Raw genomic sequence first — 20,681 nt, 5'->3', positions numbered from 1 at the left:
GGTACACAAAATGCTTCTATGACAATGTGGAGTGGTATATTTACAGAAGACGAATGAATAAAAATTTAGGGACGATAAAAAATATGACTCAACGTACCATCAAATTTTTTACTAAAAGTAGAGATAATATTGAGTGCAATTAACAAGTAACCATTACAAGTGGAATCATAAATCAATGCCTCAGACACTAAGGTGATTTTTCTTTATTGCAGAAAACCACAAAGTGAGCATCGAGCTCATTGATCAAAACTGCACTGTACGAGACACGATACTGATTGGGTACAACTGTCCGCAAAGTAGACATACATTCCCTTTATATAAAGTATGTAAAACAGTATCAGTCGCGTCTTCAGGGCTACAAATATTGTCTACTTAAACTGAAAAAATATCAAATTATTAATAAATCGTTCTAGAGATTTTAGTGTTTTCCTGTCAATATCTCTTTGTTTTGCCCTGTATTATGTCTTTAGTGACACAATTATTAGAAAGGAAATTCCGTGAGAAGCCGCAAAAAGTGCGAGTTTAATCATACTTAGATTTACGACAGACCAGCTTCACAATATTTGTACTGCATTTTAAAGGTGACACAATGTAAAAAAATGAAACCGTCCTAACTGTAGGTGAACTCCTAAAACATCCAAACAAACCGTCAAAACATTGAAAATTAAAATATGAAACAAGGGTATATTTTCTTACCGTTTACGATTTTCTTGAAATCAGCAATCTATGTATTTGGCAACAAATATATTTTTGTAAATAACACGAGTTAATTTTTAAAGCGTTCGAATTAAATAAAGTAATTAAGCGTCTTCTCATTTTAGTCAATTGTACTTGTAGATGTAACGGTATCCGAAAAATTGTAACTAAAGAACCGAATTTCGTTTTTGCTTGGACGAAGTCCGTCACGCAAACGTCAATTGAAAGGTAGTAAATCGATACCTTTAGACGTTATTTTGTAGATGCCAGTCACGTGTTTCCATCAACCTGTGAGATAATCCATGTTAAAGCTTAGCCAAAACTGTACTGACTCTATTTACTCCTATAGTATAATATATCTTATTATAATGAAATACTGCCTAATAAACCGATAAAATATATTTTAGTGGGTATTTAATCAATCAAGTTAATGCAGTAGATACAACAATGGCTCTCTCATTCTAGGGTTTCATCATGTTTACTAAATAAATTAAAATCTATTATCCGCAATACAAATCATACATACTCTATACTTAATTATAATTCTGTACCACGTTTGTTGTTTTTTTATCAAAAGTATGTTACACCAGTTGTGTAGTAAATATTCATCTCTTAGCTTGTGATGTCGAATTAGCATGGATTTGATTCGAGAACCGTGATTAAAGATATCAATTCAAATTTTTTTAAAAATCAAGTACTATTAGTGATACTTGAGAAGATATTATAAAATAATTGTATTCAAATTAGACAGTAAATGTAATGATCCCTAAAAAACAATTGTCGAAGGACTATTCAGTGTTTCCCAGAGGTATCTATGAAATTATAGAGTGATCATTTTGTAGGGTAGAGTTCTTGAAACGGACCAGGTTTTAAATAAATATCAGCAATCAATCATGCATAACTATATCCATTGGTATACTAAAGCGGTACAGATTAAATTAAATCATATATAAGCACATATCAAGTTTTTACATACAGTGCTTGATATTTGACTGTCTTTAAATAGAAACTATACTTAACTGGAGACTACTGGTCAATATACTACTGACAGTCCAAAAACTGTGATTTTATTGGTTTAAATATGTTCTAATAAGAAAACATTATCATGGTTTCTTCATTACGTACATGAAATATTTCCTTTTACCTGTCTAAATTATTTTATGGTTCTGGCTCTATTGATATTAATAAGGTTGCTTTATTGTATGTATTAAAATTATGGCTCTCATTTCAAACATAATACTTTATTAAGTAATTAATGTATATATTAATGGTAAGCTATAGATTTGAAACTTACTCTACCTTGCTCCATACACAAAAGTATTTGGTAAAACGTTGTGAATATCTTGAACATTGCACATAAAAAATTTAGACTCTCGCTTTAATTTTATTAACTTAGAAAATACACTAACTACATGTTTCTCAATAATTTCGAACTGACTATGCCATACAAACATTAAATACTAACATACAATGTTACAGTTAGGCGGCAAAATTGACAAACAAAAAATTTGAGTTAAAAACGTTAATATCGGTTTATGTATAACTGTTGTACTAATAAATATATGCTATTGGACCGGATCCGCTTATCATACTCTGCCCGTTTCGTACCATTACTAAAAACCTTTCTGAGCTTGCGCTAGATAAAATAGTTACCGTTATATTTTTATTGCATATATAATTTTACTCTAAATAAGAAGAAGAATTGTATAAGTATTTTGGTGATATGTTTAGCTATAATTTGGCCGTGTTCTATGAAGTTGTTCCTGGATTAATATTTAATTAAATATTTATCTTCAAAAACTTATTTGTAACTAAGTAGTCAAATTGTAACATGTCATTTTTACAGGGGGATTAAATAAGGCACTTTTATTTTTTTTGAGAGGAGAACATTTTTTAGTTAATGACATGTTATGATTTTTATTTCTTCCACCTACAATTATACTCTAGTAGCTCAACATCAACGCAGGAGACGTCAACTGACGAGGTCCGGCTCGACCGGGTAAGACACAGAGTTTCAGGATACATCCGCCGGAGTTCGCTTTAAGGGCTGAAGCGCCTTACAGCGGACAACTCCAGTATTACAGTACGTAAGTACGCTGTGCCTGGCTTCCTCGCTCTCTCGGTCGCTGTCTCTCGGTCGCTGTCTCTCGGTCGCTGTCTCTCGGTCGCTGTCTTTCGGTCGGTGTCTAGTAGTCGAAGTCGTCGAGTCGGAGTCGCCGCCCGCAAACACGCCACGATAAGGTGCAAGTAAGTAGGTACTTATTTACCTGCCAAAACACGCCTTTACCTGAACTTGCCTAGTCACTAACGATAGGATAAGTACATGGCATTACGTACTTAAGCTGCTAACAGAATATAATTATAGATATAAAGTGTAGCAAGAACACAGATCAGTACGAATAGGATTAGGTTCTATTACTAGTAAAGAAGAGTTTAAATTAAGTTTTACTTAATTTATCGTTTCTTTTCGAGGCCGCTGGGTCGCTTGACGTACGTTGGCACCAGCGCTCCTGAGCTTCAGGCTAAGCGTAATTTAATTTAGTTTTACTTACTTATCGTTTCTTTTCGAGGTCGCTGGGTCGCTTGACGTACGTACGTTGGCACCAGCGTTCCTGAATTTTTGACTAGGATTGAACGTAGTTTTACTCAATTTATCGTTTCTTTTCGAGGCCGCTGGGTCGCTTGACGTACGTACGTTGGCACCAGCGCTCCTGAGCTTCAGCCTAAGAGTAATCTAATTTAGTTTTACTTAATTTATCGTTTCTTTTCGAGGCCGCTGGGTCGCTTGACGTACGTCGGCACCAGCGCTCCTGAGCTTCAGGCTAAGCGTAATTTAATTTAGTTTTACTTAATTATCGTTTCTTTTCGAGGTCGCTGGGTCGCTTGACGTACGTTGGCACCAGCGTTCCTTAGTTTCGTGCTCTAGGCGAGCTAGGCGCGATTTCGAGCGAGCTAGTGTTTATATTTAGCTTTTATTTAGTTTATCGTTTCTGTTCGAGGCCGCTGGATCGCTTGACGTACGTTGGCACCAGCGTTCCTTAGTTTCGAGCTCTAGGCGAGCTAGGCGAGCTAGGCGCGATTTCGAGCGAGCTAGTGTTTACATTTAGTTTTTATTTAGTTTATCGTTTCTTTACGAGGCCGCTGGGTCGCTTGACGTACGTTGGCACCAGCGTTCCTTAGTTTCGAGCTCGAGTCGAGCTAGGCGCGAATTTGAGTGAACTAGTGTTTACATTTAGTTTTTATTTAGTTTATCGTTTCTTTTCGAGGCCGCTGGGTCGCTTGACGTACGTTGGCACCAGCGTTCCTTAGTTTCGAGCTCGAGACGAGCTATGTGTGATTTCGAGCGAACTAGTGTTCGCATTTAGATTTATTTAGTTATCATTTCTCTTTTTTGGCCGCTGGGTCGCTTGTCGTAAGTTGGCTCCAGCGTTCCTCGTTTTCGAGCTTCAGTTGAACTAACAACTGTCGTATTAGGGGACGTTTAGGTAGTGGAACAGTCATCCTAAAGCAAATGCTGACGCCTTCCCTTCATCCCCTTTCGTTTCCGAGTCTGCGATGATGAAAGCATGTTGATCCGTTGATCATCGGTGCTGTATTTGCTTCGGCTTTTGGTTTCACATTAATTCGGTTCTGAGCTGAACTTGGAAACTACCTCTCCCTTTCGAACCCTGGTTTTTACCCCTCTCGACTGTTCTATCCGGTGTCTTAGGGTTGTATATTTTTTATAAACTATCCCTGACCCGATTATACGTTATAAAATTTAACACCGTGGAAACCAAAATATATTCACTATTAATATATTAAAAGTGTCAAAATATGTTTTGCAATATGAATGAGCGCCAAAGGAGTTAGAGTTGTAAAACATTAATAAAACACAATATATTGTTTTCTCAACAGTAAGGACTAAATACTGTAATTGGCTAAGGATTCTATTGGATAAGTAATATATCAATACAGTGTGACTAGTAATGTTTAGATATTAGTTATGAATAAATTGATTGTCGTTAACATAGTGAAATTTTTTGTGCTCTTCCTAAAATAGTTTAAGGTCGTAAAATGTCGATAATATTAAACGCTTCAACATATTTTATTAATAACTATTGGATGTCATTTAAAAAGGTTTCTTTCAAGATATAAACTAACACTTTTTTGATACTGTTTTGCACGTACTAAAATGGTAATTTCAGAACTTAGAACGCAAATGTAGAGAAAATATACAGCTATATAATGTTAATGCCTAAACACAATATTAGGGCTACAATAAACGATAAGACTTTTTAAAGAGTTGTAGTTTTTTTACCGTTAATCAGTCGGACAGACCCTAGTCTATTATAGAGCTAGTTTATTAAACTTATTTTTAATCAAACTTAATGAGCCCATTAAACAAATATTTTCCGAAGTTTTCACTCATAAAATTTCATGAATCACTTAAATTTCACGTTCTATCTATTCTACATTTAATGACCAATTTAGTGACCAAAACAAAATATCCTGTTTATCCGTCCGATCATTTCAACTTTAACTCTGACATTAATGAACAGCCTACATAGGGAACCCACATCATTATGAACTCCAATTCACCGATAAAACATTTTTAATAGATCCTTTACTGTCCTTTTCGTCTTTTCTACATTCTCCCCGATTATATCAGATGTATTGAGTACCGTGCACGCTGCGGGGTGGGGGTTTGGGACTTGCTGGTAGGGATCCTGTGGAGGTGACGGGTGGAGTTACTTGTTGGGGCCGTATTGTTAGTCAACTGAATTTGCTTTGATGCTTGTTCTAAATTTTGAACTCTTCTTGTTTTTATAACTATATATAATGTATATAGTAATAAAAGCAATAGTAATATACATAAAGTTGAGTGGTAAACAAGACTTGATAGCCCTAATTCCGCCTTTTTTAATAAAGCCATTTTTTAAATTTATTTAAATTTAATATTTTATTTTACATTCTCTTTAGCATGATTTTACATATAAGATTCATGTAAATATATATCTATAATCTGTTTGGTGAGCATGATATCCAACTCTGGACCAAAGTTGGGCGTGAAAGAAAAGCAAATGACCGGTTGAACTGGTATTAGCTTATTACATTTAATCAATGTTATAATAACATTATTTTCTTTTGATTCGTGATATTAAAGGTGCTGTTTATTACCAAAATGGAATAAGATATGGATGTTTTCACCAAATATTAATTCATTTTGGATGTCATCGTCTTAGAACAACCGTGTTCAAGTGAGGGATGTCATATTTTCTTATTCCCAATGAATGATAGCACAGTACCTTTAATTTAAGTTAATTAGAAAGATTATATTTCCAATTTAAAATAAACCTCAGTAAATAAAAATGACCACCAAAGACACAGGACAGATTACTTCATCCTTCACACCTTAGAGAGAATTAGGATTAATTGAGAGAGCTCTCGCATGGCCGCAACGCTCGTTCTCTCTCTCTCTCTCTCTCTCTCTCTCTCTCATTAGTTAATTCGGCAAATTTTAATATAAAACATTTAGAACGTTGTATTAGGCTCGTACTATGTCCTGTGCAGTAGAAATTATTCTACTCTACCATATAATATATATTTATTGGATCTTATATCATATTTTAATAAACCTGACCATATGCAACTGTTAAATTTATAATGAATTGTTAAACGAAATCTGTTTTCGTTGTATTTAAAAGTCTATAAGTATAACGGAATTTTTTTCATTCATTTCAGTTTTCCCAAAACATATTTATACTAAGAAAAAGAATTTAAAATGTTATATATTTTAAGTTTTTTCTATTTTGAAAATGGAGAAAAGATATATGAGGTCGTTTAGTATAATTTAACTGTGAAAAGTTACAGTAGTACATACTCAACTTTACTAATGGTTCGTGACAGGAATATTACCAAAATATGTATATTAACCCTTTGAGTGCCGGAGCATCACTGTCAGCGATCCCGCATTATATGCAAGAAATGCCAGAATCGCTGTTAGCGACTTTTGCAGTAACGCTTATATTTTATATATTATTTATCTAAATTGGCTCAATGACTATACATACGCATTCCAAAGGCTTCAACGTAACTTTTGATGCAGTTTTTGTTGCATTTTGGTTAGATTCTGATTTTTACTGCGGTTTTAAAGTCATCGCGTCAGTCGCGTTTAGAATCAGCCGCTACGCGGACGAGCCGTCACGTGTTTTGTTTGCACTGTTGTTTATTTCACAAATGATATTGAAAGTTTTTAAGTGTAAATGAGTTTTTAGTGTTATTATCTTCAAATTATTTAGTTTGTGTATGTTGTTCTAGTATGTGTGTAAGTAGAACAATGACGGCCGCGAGTTACGGCGATCGTAAGCATCTAGTACCTTACTAAATATGTTTGTATAGTTTTTATGTTTGTTCAGTGATATTTATAAACAATGAGTCGTAAAAACATTGCTGACAATGAAGACCTAGTATTACAGGCATTAGATTAAGCATTATCAGTGTAGACAATACACAAGAGTGTTAGGTTAAGTTAGAAAATTTCTAGTTATGTAGTGATTCATATTTTCATATTTATTTTCCAAACTTCATTTATAAGTAAAAAAAATGTTTATACGTCTTTTTGTAAAGAATTAAATGGAGTATAAGATAGAATAACTAAAAGTGAAAAAATAAAATATTTCAATAATACTAGGTTGTTTCAAAATAAAAAACGAAATGTTTTTGCTCATAAAGTTTTTGTTAACGATTTTTTTCATTTGTATAAAAACGTTAAATAAGTGATCAATGTATTGTATGTATAAAGAAATATATTTATCTAAAAAAAAAAAAAACAAAAACCCAAGACATTATACCAATAAATAAATTTGTTATATATTTTTAACCAGACCCTTGCAGAACCAGGCACTTTCGCTCGGCATTTTATGCATACCATATAGCAAAACGCTGTGGCACTCAAAGGGTTAATATGCAGATTGATTAGGATTAGAGCTTATAACATTTGTTTAACTTTTTTTTTATTTTACAAACATATTTAATGAAAGATGAAAATCTATTTTAATTTAGACTGTCAATCAAACGCATATACATTTTCACAACTTCCTGTCAGACAAAAGTTTGATTATTTCAACCTACTCATTATTGACGCTTAGCCAAATCATATGTATGGACATGCAATAATATATAACACGTTCTTGTCTATCTAAAACACACGTTTAATTAAAATGTTAAAGTCACCAAAGAAAATATTTCTTGAGATGTACTCAGTTTGTACAACATTAATTTATTCTGCGATTTTCTTGTTGCATTACGGATGCACATGAGACTAATGTAAATTGTTCAGTAAAGTTTGGAAGTATCACGTGGAGCTACATCAACGTGGAACTATGTTGCCTACATGGAAATAAATATTCGTAGAAATCTTGAATTCTATGCGTAACTTTGTTCTGGATATATTGTGTGAATAGACTGGCAGACAGAAATTATACTTTCCATCTCCTCACATGATAGATTTTGCTGTCGCTGAGACATTTGTACACACAATGTAGCTATGGTTAGAAAGATTGAATGAAAGTGAATATTGAGTTCTGGAGATAACAGTTCGCTTGCCTCATAGTGCAGCGTCTAAAATCTGACGCTGTCACAGACTTGACTCCATGAATCTGGTCATGTTTGTCTGGAGATATTAACAAGTTTCGGAGACAAAGAAGCTCAAAACCAACTCTTTACACATGTGTGAGCGTTTAAAATTGTGAGAGCGTCAGATGTTAGAAAATGCACTTAGAGGAAGGTAACTGAAGCTAAACTCAACATTCACGTTTATTCAACCTTTCAAACTATAACAACGTCATTTGTAGAAAATACGGTATTAGAGAGCGGGTCTAAAACATCGGAGTGACTCAATCGTGCACCTATGCGACAATGTAAATACCATTTCACATAGAATTCACAATATTTTTAAGTATTGGTGTCTTAAGATTTCAAAAGGTTTCATGTATAAAAATTTTATTTTGAGCTTCTTCGTAGTTGATTTTAAAAAGCTCATGAGACGAACTTGACTCCAGATTCCAGATGTCAAATCCATCACAGCCTTAAATTTGAGACGCTGGACTAAGAGTCATCTGAACTGAAGCTAAGCTCAACATTTAACATTGTACAAGTTAAATCTATTGCTATGAATATCAATAAATATAGTCAAGAAAATATTCGATGGATTTAATGAACTTGTGTTTTTCTTTGCCGAATAAGCTACCAATCGAGCCTCATGATATTAAAAGTATATTTCAAAATGTATTTTAAGAATAGATATGTTTCTCCTTCGTCAGTTCCTTATACTATTTATGAGGTTACTTATATGGATTGGGAAACCTACTAAATTTTAATTATAGATATAATAAGTTAAAATTGCTGTACAATATTTAATATTGACTATGAATGATTTGGAAGCTTATAGGGTATCGAACATGTGCCACAGTTATATTTTTCAATATAGGTACTACGTTTCGGAAATTGGAATGTAACTTCTTCCTCGAGTGAAGAAAAACCTAGAAAATTTTAAAACAGAATAGTTGTACGTCTTCAAATCTGGTCTGATAAAAAACATTATGAATTCTAGATTGGTGAGAATAAACCCAGGTGATGCATACCACACGAACCATGGAAAGTGGAAGTTAATTTGAGATATATAAGTTGTCACGACAAGAAGAAAGGATGACGAAGAAGAAGAAGTATTGAATGCATGACGTAAGGAAGGTAGAATAATTTCCACTTTGGGACAATAGCTCATTAGTTTTTAAATATATAAAATGTGTATAAACTTCTTATATTCCTCTGTTATTATACATATTACCTTTTTAATGTTTTAACACTTTCCACTTAAGTGTTCTGAGCCCTGTTTATCACCTCTAATTTATTTTTTTTTTAATAAAATGTAGTTGTCAACTTTTTTGGCCTTGAAATTAATTATGTCTATAGATTCTGTATAGACATTATATTTATTTTTGGAAACAAACTAAAATACGCTAAAATAGTTTTAACAATTTAGACATTAGGAATTTCCTTATTTATCCAAAGAAATTTTTTATTTATCTGTAATATTGCGTTCTATAATAATTCTGTTATATTAAGTGTTCAATGTGTCTCAAACATATAAAAAAATTCAAAATATTACATTTTGTAGTTATACAAATATGATAAAAGTCTCTTAAAATCGTATAAAACTGTTCAGCGTTGTGACAACTTCACACAGGACATAAAACTGTTTTAAATTATATTAAGTTATTTTTATTGGATTCAATAATATTTTAGATCTGTATTAAATCATACCGTAATCGCAGGTAATTTAAAATTAAAATTGAGCCTAAACTATTAGTGGTACACAATTATTGTTACCAATAAAACTAATGCAAATGATCTAAAATTATTTAAATAAATAAAATACCCACTAATTATGGTCAGAAAACTAACATAGCTTTAATGATTTATAAAATAAGCAAAACATGTCAGTCTCGTCAGCTGTGCACAATGATGTAAAATATTGTGCAGCAATGGTACTTTACTACTGAAAAAACTATTGTTAGCCTTTGCTCCATATATCAAAGTTAGTAAATTTAGATTGTAATTTTAAAGTGATAACTGAATAAATTAATAAAGCCGTATTTACGACCTAGCTGATGAAGGATTATCTGAGGTTCCAAGAAATACTAAAAGAAAGGTGTTATCCCGTAAAATATATAAATTATTATGCAAATCACCTTTTAACTGAATGCTTGGCTGACTATCATTAGTAGTTATTGATTTAATCCAGTAATAATTAGGCTAATAAATAATAAAAGGAAAGTGAGAGAACTTAAATGAGTTATTGGACTGCTCAGTTAGATCCGATTACGTTTTATGTTGATAATAATAATAATCCTCGATGTTTATACATAGCAATAATGATTAGTGAAGAACCCCATGAACTCTCAATGTGGTACTTATCCCGCATTTGACACCACTGCGTGAAAACATTAATAAGGTATAATTGGCTTTTAGATAGTATTCGTTATACTGTTGATTATTTTCAGATTGTTTAGATGAAAATATAAGACATATTGAGATTATACTACGCATTACCAAAATATGTGCCTCTGTATTAAAATGTACCTGTATTATTTATTTATTGAAGTTGGATGAAACAAATTAATTCAAAGTAAAATGTAAAAATATAAAGTAAAGTACTGGCCATCTCTCCAGTCGATAAAGTACAAATAAAATAAAATATGATGATGTCGTAATGTAGGTTATTTTTACAAGGGTGTAGACTACTCTGCCCCTCATTAAGAGATACGCAAGTTTTAAGTAAACAAATATTTTACATATTTTATTTTTCAACACTTATGTCACAGATAGACTCATCATTCATATTAAATTTGTCTAATATATTTATACCTTATCTAAATAGTATTCATATATTACAAGTACATTTTAGCTATCCGTGTATGTTACTTTTGAGTTTATAATAATTAATAACTATGTTCCTGTCATTTATGTAAAACAGTTAAAAAGAAAACAATTCATTGTATAGAACATGCTCTGGTTGGTTAATGCATATAAGGAAAATGAGATAATAGAACCGCCTTTGCGTCAGCACTAGTGCCTCCGACAATGAAATGTGTACATTTCCTAGTTCTTGGAATATTCTGTCTTCACCGAGAAGTTTGTCTCATAAGCCTTAATGCGTTATTATCAATTCACTTACTTTGATGAAAATTCTATCCTAGCATCTCTAATATATAGAGAATATGTTGGCAATCTATAAAATATATAACGGTATTGAAAAAAATATTAAAGTAAAAAGATATATTTCTTGAGTTGGAAGGGTTAATATTTCATGATCTGAGAGCCAATTCACAAAGCGTGGGCACGCAACCAGGAACTTACGCAATCAATATAAAAGTTTCTGCTAACTAAAATGTATATATTAGGATAAGTTATTTATAATTAGAATAGGTTTCAGGGTATCAAAACATTACAAATATGAAGTAATAATATTTTTTCTGTACACATTTATGTAGTTTAACACAGTTTAAACCAACCATTAGCCACTTAAGTAAATGTTAAATCAGTATCATCAGGCCATTATTATGCCATTAAAGGGGCCAATTTCAGTATTATCTAGTTGCCTGACGGTGAAAATATAGTTTTAGAAATTTAATTGTTCCAGATTTTCAACTCTTCCAATATCATCCATTTTCAATCCCTCAAAACAATAGCGAGACTGACGATCGATTTGTTGGAATAATACCAGTATTGGTTTGAAGAAAAGATACAGGTTTTACTCTTTGTTTATTGTTTTTTATTGGCGATGGAAGGTTTGAAAGGATAAAAGGATCTCGGATATTTGCTATCGTTATGTGTTACAAAAGGTATAAAACAACGTTTCGAAGATGGGAATCTATCCTATTTGTCAAGTTGGGGAGTTATTAATATATATAAAATTATAGAATATAAAAAGAATGAAGGCAAGAAAAATAGTTCAAACATATCCAAAGGTTTCTTCGAGTCAATTACAGGCGTTTTCACTGCACAGAATGCATGTAGCGAGCACAAGTCACAGGAACGAGAATCACAATCACATATCGCACCAGCACAGGCCAAAGTAGGATACTAACAAGAAAGGAACTCAACTTCACAGGATGAAAAGGATAGTTTCCAATCCTCGAAACGTTTTGATGTACATTTTGTAACACAGGTTTTGTAGTTATTCAGTTCGAATTAACTCTTGACCTCTTTACTATAAAAGAAAGAGTTTTGAACATTTCCTCTGATTAATTATACATTGCTTAAACAAGAATTTCAAACGATTAATCATGAATTTTCCTATTTGCATGGTCACCCACCTTTTGAGCACTCAAGCCGTCCTTGCTTGATTCCCAATACTAATAATTGTATTGATTACAACAAGACATGACAGCTACTCGATGTTATGGCCTTGATTATGAGTCCGTAAGAAGGGCTATAGTCTCATTTTGTTTAAAAGAGAAATCTGATTCACCGGAAACTTTAACTTGGTGGTCAGTATCCCAACAATACAATTATTGATTGTGAAATAATGCAATATTTTGTAAAAAAACGTACGAGTACGTCATATTACACGTCTCTTAACAGGCTTGACTGTGGCTGCATTTACATTGTTCAATTCCTTCATAGTTAAAATTGGAGAATATTTGCTCACACTCAGCCGAATGCCTTATATTGCACACATAAAGTAAGAACTAAGTGTAATTTAATGAAGAAATATAACAATGTATCCAAACTATTTATTGAATACCATATGTGTACTTGTCGAATTTATATGGTTGTGTACCAGAATACGTGTAAAGATCAGTCAGAGTAAAGTCATTTCGAACTCAGAGTCACCTGTATCACAGCCTGAGAGGAAGGTAAATATCGCGAAGCGAGAGCTATCATTCATGAACCTTTCTGTGGCAGGTGAATACAAAATGTCCCAAGAGCTTCAAGACACATTCTATTACAATCTTGAATCATTTTACATATGAGTTTATTTACATTTTTATATGTATCGGTCTTTGTTGAGTGTATTTCTACACAAATTTGTGTTGTGGTAATTAAAAATGTAAGACTCTCTTAGTTGTTTTTCAGACCCTGTATGAATGCGACAGGTTTTACCATCTATTCATTAAAAAGCACAAAAATATGATTCATTTATTAAAATATAAGGACAAACATTATCCAATGTATACTGCACTTTGACATTACCCGGTTCTTAATATTATTTAGGAAAAGTGAACAGCTTATCAAACCCAATATTTATCTGTCTCTGATAGCAATTTTGTTAGATTATATATATATATACTCGCCTTCGGCTCGCTGGGGGCTACGCCCCCAGGCCCCCAAAGTAAACGCTTGCAAATTCGGGGATAAGCGGAATTCGGTGACTGGTTAAGTCCGGACATTAAGTAAATGACAAGGGATTTAAAAATTGACCTTTTTCATAGATTTTTTTCCGGATTCATAAAAACTTTTGACTTTGAGGGCATTTTGCGGTTAAACCGTTAGAGATACGACAAAAAGTGACTGGACCTTTCTTGTTGGAAATTTAATTTTTTTTGTCTTTCGATTGTGCCCTCAGATCTGATCTACGACCTATGGTTTAGCCAGAAATGAGCTCGGGAGAAAAGTCTGCACGGGTCAGCTATCTTGAATTGTTTAGTATAAACATAATAAAAACCGACCTCAAGGCAGTATTTTAAGTCGAACAGGGGGTTTAATATCACCAGGAGACTATCTAGTCAAGGCGAGAAATTCCCTGGGTGGGTGATTAATGTTAAGGAGGTTAAGACAAGAGGGGGTTTAATTTCGTCAGGATATTGTCTGGTCATATGAACAAATTCCCAGGGGGGTTAACGTTACCGGGGGATAAGTCTCCAGGGGGTTATCTGGTCATACCAGGATCTTCCCAGGGGGGGGGGTTAAGAGATTTGGTGACTGGTAAAATTCGGACATGAGGTCATGGCAGGAAATTCCCTGGGGGGGTTTAATGTTACCAGGGGGGTTAACACATCAGGGGGTTGAATGTACAGGAGGTTATCAGGTCATACCAGGAAATCCCCGGGGGGGGGGTTAATATTACCGGGGGTTAATGACACACTTGGGCCTTTTTTAGAGGGTATTGTGTCTGTGAACATAATAAATATTCCTCTGTCCCTATCTACTATTGACGCTTAGCTAACGCTCAGCCAACTCCCGAAGTCACTGAACCTTTTCTGTAGATCACGTGATTTCCTAAATCCCGTTTAAAATTTGTTTTGAGTTACGACCAACCGTTTAGCCGCTATCAAGCCCGGAATGTAAATTTTTAGGCGAAAATGTCCAATATTTTCACTTAATCGCGTTTTGCGGTCAAACTAAGGGAAATATAGTAAAAAGTCACTGGACCTTTTTTGTAGGTCATCTTATTTCCTAAATAAAAAGTTGGTCTTATTTTGACCTCCGACCAATGGTTTCGCCGCTATCGACCCCAAAAACAAAAGTTTCGCGTAAAAGTTACAACAAAATTGTACATAATCACGTTTTTCGGCCAAACCAATCGAGATAGGGCAAAAGATTACTGGACCTTTTCTGTAGATCGCGCAATTTGCTAATTTGATGGGTCAATCAGATTTGAGCTACGACCAACGGTTCGGCCGCTATCGGGCTTGAAACATTATTTTTATCGAAAAAATCTCTGGAATTTCAAATGTTCGAGCGTTTTGTCGCTTAACCATGGAAGATAGAGCAAAAAGTCATTAGACCTTTTTTGTAGTTCACTTCATTCCTGACCATGAATTTTCCGTCAGATCCGAGCTAGCTCCAACGGTTCGCCCGCTATCGGGCTTACAAAAAATGCCTGCAGGGGTGAAGAATGCGCGATTTTTTGGGAATTTTTTTGAGGGGTTGAAAATGAAAAATTCTCACTTTTCGGGATTTTCCTGGTGGTTACACGTGGAAAGCTATCTGTGTACCAAATTTCAAGTCTCTAACTCATCTGGAAGTAGGTTAGAATTAGTATACGTGAGTGAGTGAGTCAGTCAGTCAGTCAGTTACACATGCGGTTGTATATATATTAGATATATATATATATATATATATATATATATATATATATATATATATATATAATATATATCTAATATATATACCCTTTTTTTAGAGGGTATTGTGTCTGTGAACATAATAAATATTCCTCTGTCCCTATCTACTATTGACGCTTAGCTAACGCTCAGCCAACTTCCCGAAGTCACTGAACCTTTTCTGTAGATCACGTGATTTCCTAAAATCCCGTTTAAAATTTGTTTTTGAGTTACGACCAACCGTTTAGCCGCTATCAAGCCCGGAATGTAAATTTTTTAGGCGAAAATGTCCAATATTTTCACTTAATCGCGTTTTGCGGTCAAACTAAAGGGAAATATAGTAAAAAGTCACTGGACCTTTTTTGTAGGTCATCTTATTTCCTAAATAAAACGTTAGTCTTATTTTGACCTCCGACCAATGGTTTCGCCGCTATCGACCCCAAAAACAAAAGTTTCGCGTAAAAGTTACAACAAAAATTGTACATAATCACGTTTTTTCGGCCAAACCAATCGAGATAGGGCAAAAGATTACTGGACCTTTTCTGTAGATCGCGCAATTTGCTAATTTGATGGGTCAATCAGATTTGAGCTACGACCAACGGTTCGGCCGCTATCGGGCTTGAAACATTATTTTTATCGAAAAAATCTCTGGAATTTCAAATGTTCGAGCGTTTTGTCGCTTAACCATGGAAGATAGAGCAAAAAGTCATTAGACCTTTTTTGTAGTTCACTTCATTCCTGACCATGAATTTTCCGTCAGATCCGAGCTAGCTCCAACGGTTCGCCCGCTATCGGGCTTACAAAAAATGGCCTGCAGGGGTGAAGAATGCGCGATTTTTTGGGAATTTTTTTGAGGGGTTGAAAATGAAAAATTCTCACTTTTTCGGGATTTTCCTGGTGGTTACACGTGGAAAGCTATCTGTGTACCAAATTTCAAGTCTCTAACTCATCTGGAAGTAGGTTAGAATTAGTATACGTGAGTGAGTGAGTCAGTCAGTCAGTCAGTTACACATGCGGTTGTATATATTATATACTCGCCTTCGGCTCGCTGGGGGCTACGCCCCCAGGCCCCCCCAGGCAAGGGCACAAGCAGAAATCGCAGTGCACTGAGAATTTTTGCTAGTCGGAAACAACTTCTCGTTCCCTTGATGGAAAAGAGCCCTTAGCAATGCAACAAAACGACATAGTCAGTACCGTGAACAAATTAATAATTAAAAGAGATAATAGAAAATATTAACTTAAAAGACTAATTAAGTAGTATTTTGTAATAATTGGGATGAACGAAAAATACACGAGGCTTTTCAGCATCAAAGTTGACATCGTCAGGTGTGAAACAACAATTTGAATAATATAAATATGTAACATTCAAAATTAATTATCAGCTGAGTAATATTAATAAACAATTTGTTTAATTCAAAGTAAAATAAAATAATAATTATATATGTATAAAAGTTTGGGTAAAAAAGAATGTTGTTATATTTTAAAGGACGAGTGAATTTTGTATCGCTCCGAAAATCATTGTTCAATATTTCATCTTTATGTTTTGTTAGGTATAATGTTTCATAAGCATCAAGTTCTTTTTGATTATGGACTTGTTTTAATAATATGAAATTTTTTAAAAGTGTGATTTGTTTCTAATGCATGTTTGGCTATAACCAGTGAACGTACTTGGGAGGTAAATCTTTCTAGGCTGATTTTTTTAGATTGTACGTAGTTGTAATATCTTTCGTGTTCTTTAAATCTTCTTTTAATGGTTTCTTTGTCTGGCCAATGTAAATCTTCCTCAATCGAAAATATTTCTGGAAAAAAATTGTTAAAACGCCTTTAGCAGCTTCGGCTTACTAGAGGCTACGTCAGCAGGCCCCCCTTTTTTTGGCCAAATACGGTGAATTTGTAATTAAATTCGACCTATTTTATTGAATTATCCAGTTTTAATAAGAGTTTTGAATTTAAGGGCATTTTGCGGCTAAACCGTTAGAGATACGAGAAAAAGTGACTGGACCTTTCTTGTCGAAAATTTAATTTTCTCTTTCGATTATGCCATCAGATTTAAGCTACGACCTATAATTTAGGCAGTACAGCGCTTAGGACAAAAGACTGCACTGGGCTGTTCTAAAAAAAATTCACTTAATCGCGTTTTGCGGCCAAAACCAATCGAGGTAGAGTAAAAAGTCACTAGACCTTTTTTGTAGAACACTTCATTCCCTACTAAGGATTTTTCATCAGATCCGAGCTACAACCTACGGTTTAGACGCTACAGAGCCTAAAAAAAATCTACAAGCGAAAATCGTCAAAATTGACAAAATTTTCGAATTTGAGAGCATGTTTCGGGTGGACCGGTAGAGATGCGGGGAAGTATAATGTGCCCATTCTGTAGATCATAAAATTTGCTAAAACCCCTTAAAAATTAGATTTGAGCTACTAACACGGTTTAGTCGCTAGACGGCTCGAAAGCAAAAAGCTACAACCAGTTTTTTAACCAGTTTCAACCGGTTTTTTAATTTTTTTGAGGGGTTTAAAATTAAAAATTCCCAGTTTTCAGACTTTTCCTGTTGGTTACACGACAAAAGGTACCCGCGTGCCAAATTTCAAGTTTCCAGCACTTCTAGAACTATGTTTAGAATTTGTATACATCCATCAGTGAGTGAGTGAGTGGTTTCACATGCGGCTGTATAAGTATTTAGATAACCGTTAGAGATACGAGAAAAAGTGACTGGACCTTTCTTGTCGAAAATTTAATTTTCTCTTTCGATTATGCCATCAGATTTAAGCTACGACCTATAATTTAGGCAGTACAGCGCTTAGGACAAAAGACTTGCACTGGGCTGTTCTAAAAAAAATTCACTTAATAATCGCGTTTTGCGGCCAAACCAATCGAGGTAGAGTAAAAAAGTCACTAGACCTTTTTTGTAGAACACTTCATTCCCTACTAAGGATTTTTCATCAGATCCGAGCTACAACCTACGGTTTAGACGCTACAGAGCCTAAAAAAAATCTACAAGCGAAAATCGTCAAAATTTGACAAAATTTTCGAATTTTGAGAGCATGTTTCGGGTGGACCGGTAGAGATGCGGGGAAGTATAATGTGCCCATTCTGTAGATCATAAAATTTGCTAAAACCCCCTAAAAAATTAGATTTGAGCTACTAACAACGGTTTAGTCGCTAGACGGCTCGAAAGCAAAAAGCTACACCAGTTTTTTAACCAGTTTCAACCGGTTTTTAATTTTTTTGAGGGGTTTTAAAATTAAAAATTCCCAGTTTTCAGACTTTTCCCTGTTGGTTACACGACAAAAGGTACCCGCGTGCCAAATTTCAAGTTTCCAGCACTTCTAGAAACTATGTTAGAATTTGTATACATCCATCAGTGAGTGAGTGGAGTGGTTTCACATGCGGCTGTATAAGTATTTAGATAACCGTTAGAGATACGAGAAAAAGTGACTGGACCTTTCTTGTCGAAAATTTAATTTTCTCTTTCGATTATGCCATCAGATTTAAGCTACGACCTATAATTTAGGCAGTACAGCGCTTAGGACAAAAGACTGCACTGGGCTGTTCTAAAAAAAATTCACTTAATCGCGTTTTGCGGCCAAACCAATCGAGGTAGAGTAAAAAGTCACTAGACCTTTTTTGTAGAACACTTTCATTATTCCCTACTAAGGAATTTTTCATCAGATCAGAGCTACAAACCTACGGTTTAGACGCTACAGAGCCTAAAAAAAAAATCTACAAGCGAAAATCGTCAAAATTTGACAAAATTTTCGAATTTGAGAGCATGTTTCGGGTGGACCGGTAGAGATGCGGGGAAGTATAATGTGCCCATTCTGTAGATCATAAAATTTGCTAAAACCCCTTAAAAATTAGATTTTGAGCTACTAACAACGGTTTAGTCGCTAGACGGCTCGAAAGCAAAAAGCTACACCAGTTTTTTATAACCAGTTTCCACCCGGTTTTTAATTTTTTTGAGGGTTTAAAATTAAAAATTCCCAGTTTTCAGACTTTTCCTGTTGGTTACACGACAAAAGGTACCCGCGTGCCAATTTCAAGTTTCCAGCACTTCTAGAACTATGTTAGAATTTGTATACATCCATCAGTGAGTGAGTGAGTGGTTTCACATGCGGCTGTATAAGTATTTAGATAACCGTTAGAGATACGAGAAAAAGTTGACTGGACCTTTCTTGTCGAAAATTTAATTTTCTCTTTCGATTATGCCATCAGATTTAAGCTACGACCTATAATTTAGGCAGTACAGCGCTTTAGGACAAAAGACTGCACTGGGCTGTTCTAAAAAAATTCACTTAATCGCGTTTTGCGGCCAAACCAATCGAGGTAGAGTAAAAAGTCACTAGACCTTTTTTGTAGAACACTTCATTCCCTACTAAGGATTTTTCATCAGATCCGAGCTACAACCTACGGTTTTAGACGCTACAGAGCCAAAAAAAAATCTACAAGCGAAAATCGTCAAAATTTGACAAAATTTTCGAATTTGAGAGCATGTTTCGGGTGGACCGGTAGAGATGGCGGGGAAGTATAATGTGCCCATTCTGTAGATCATAAAATTTGCTAAAACCCCTTAAAAATTAGATTTGAGCTACTAACAACGGTTTAGTCGCTAGAACGGCTCGAAAGCAAAAAGCTACATACCAGTTTTTAAACCAGTTTCACCCGGTTTTTTTTAATTTTTTTGAGGGGTTTAAAATTAAAAATTCCCAGTTTTCAGACTTTTCCTGTTGATTACACGACAAAAGGTACCCGCGTGCCAAATTTCAAGTTTCCAGCACTTCTAGAACTATGTTTAGAATTTGTATACATCCATCAGTGAGTGAGTGAGTGGTTTCACATGCGGCCTGTATAAGTATTCTAGATATATATATATATATATATATATATATATATATATATATATATATATATATATATATAATTATTTTGTATTTGCCCGTATCTGTCACATATGCGTTTAAATAAGCAAACTAACATACGATCGGAAGACCAAATACCTGTCAAATGACTATAATTTAAAAAATAATTTATTAAAATTAACTATTTAAATCTTTTTTTTTTAAACTAAGAGGACGCTATTTACCAATATTTAAGTCTATAGAATCTTTCTATGAAGAGTTATTGAACAAATGGATGGACAATAGGACAATTACAAGACGACCCCTGAGTTCAAGATATCATGTAGAAAACGCTGTGTAAAGTTAGAGAAAGAACAGTATGAACGTCAAAGAACCCAAGTGATTGAAATATCAAAGCAATCTCTTTGCACAATTGTATGGACTGTTGGGACTTTATGTAGAATATTTTTATCAGTTGCGATTTTAAACAATATGAGTTGAAAAAATTTAAAATATAAAATTTTTACTACTAAAATAGTTTTTAATTGACAAAAA

The sequence above is a fragment of the Homalodisca vitripennis genome, chromosome 8 (assembly GCF_021130785.1).
Source record: "Homalodisca vitripennis isolate AUS2020 chromosome 8, UT_GWSS_2.1, whole genome shotgun sequence".
NCBI classification, from domain to species: Eukaryota; Metazoa; Arthropoda; class Insecta; order Hemiptera; family Cicadellidae; genus Homalodisca; species Homalodisca vitripennis.
The sequence above is the reverse complement of the archived record's forward strand: the minus strand, read 5'-3'. Positions refer to the sequence as shown.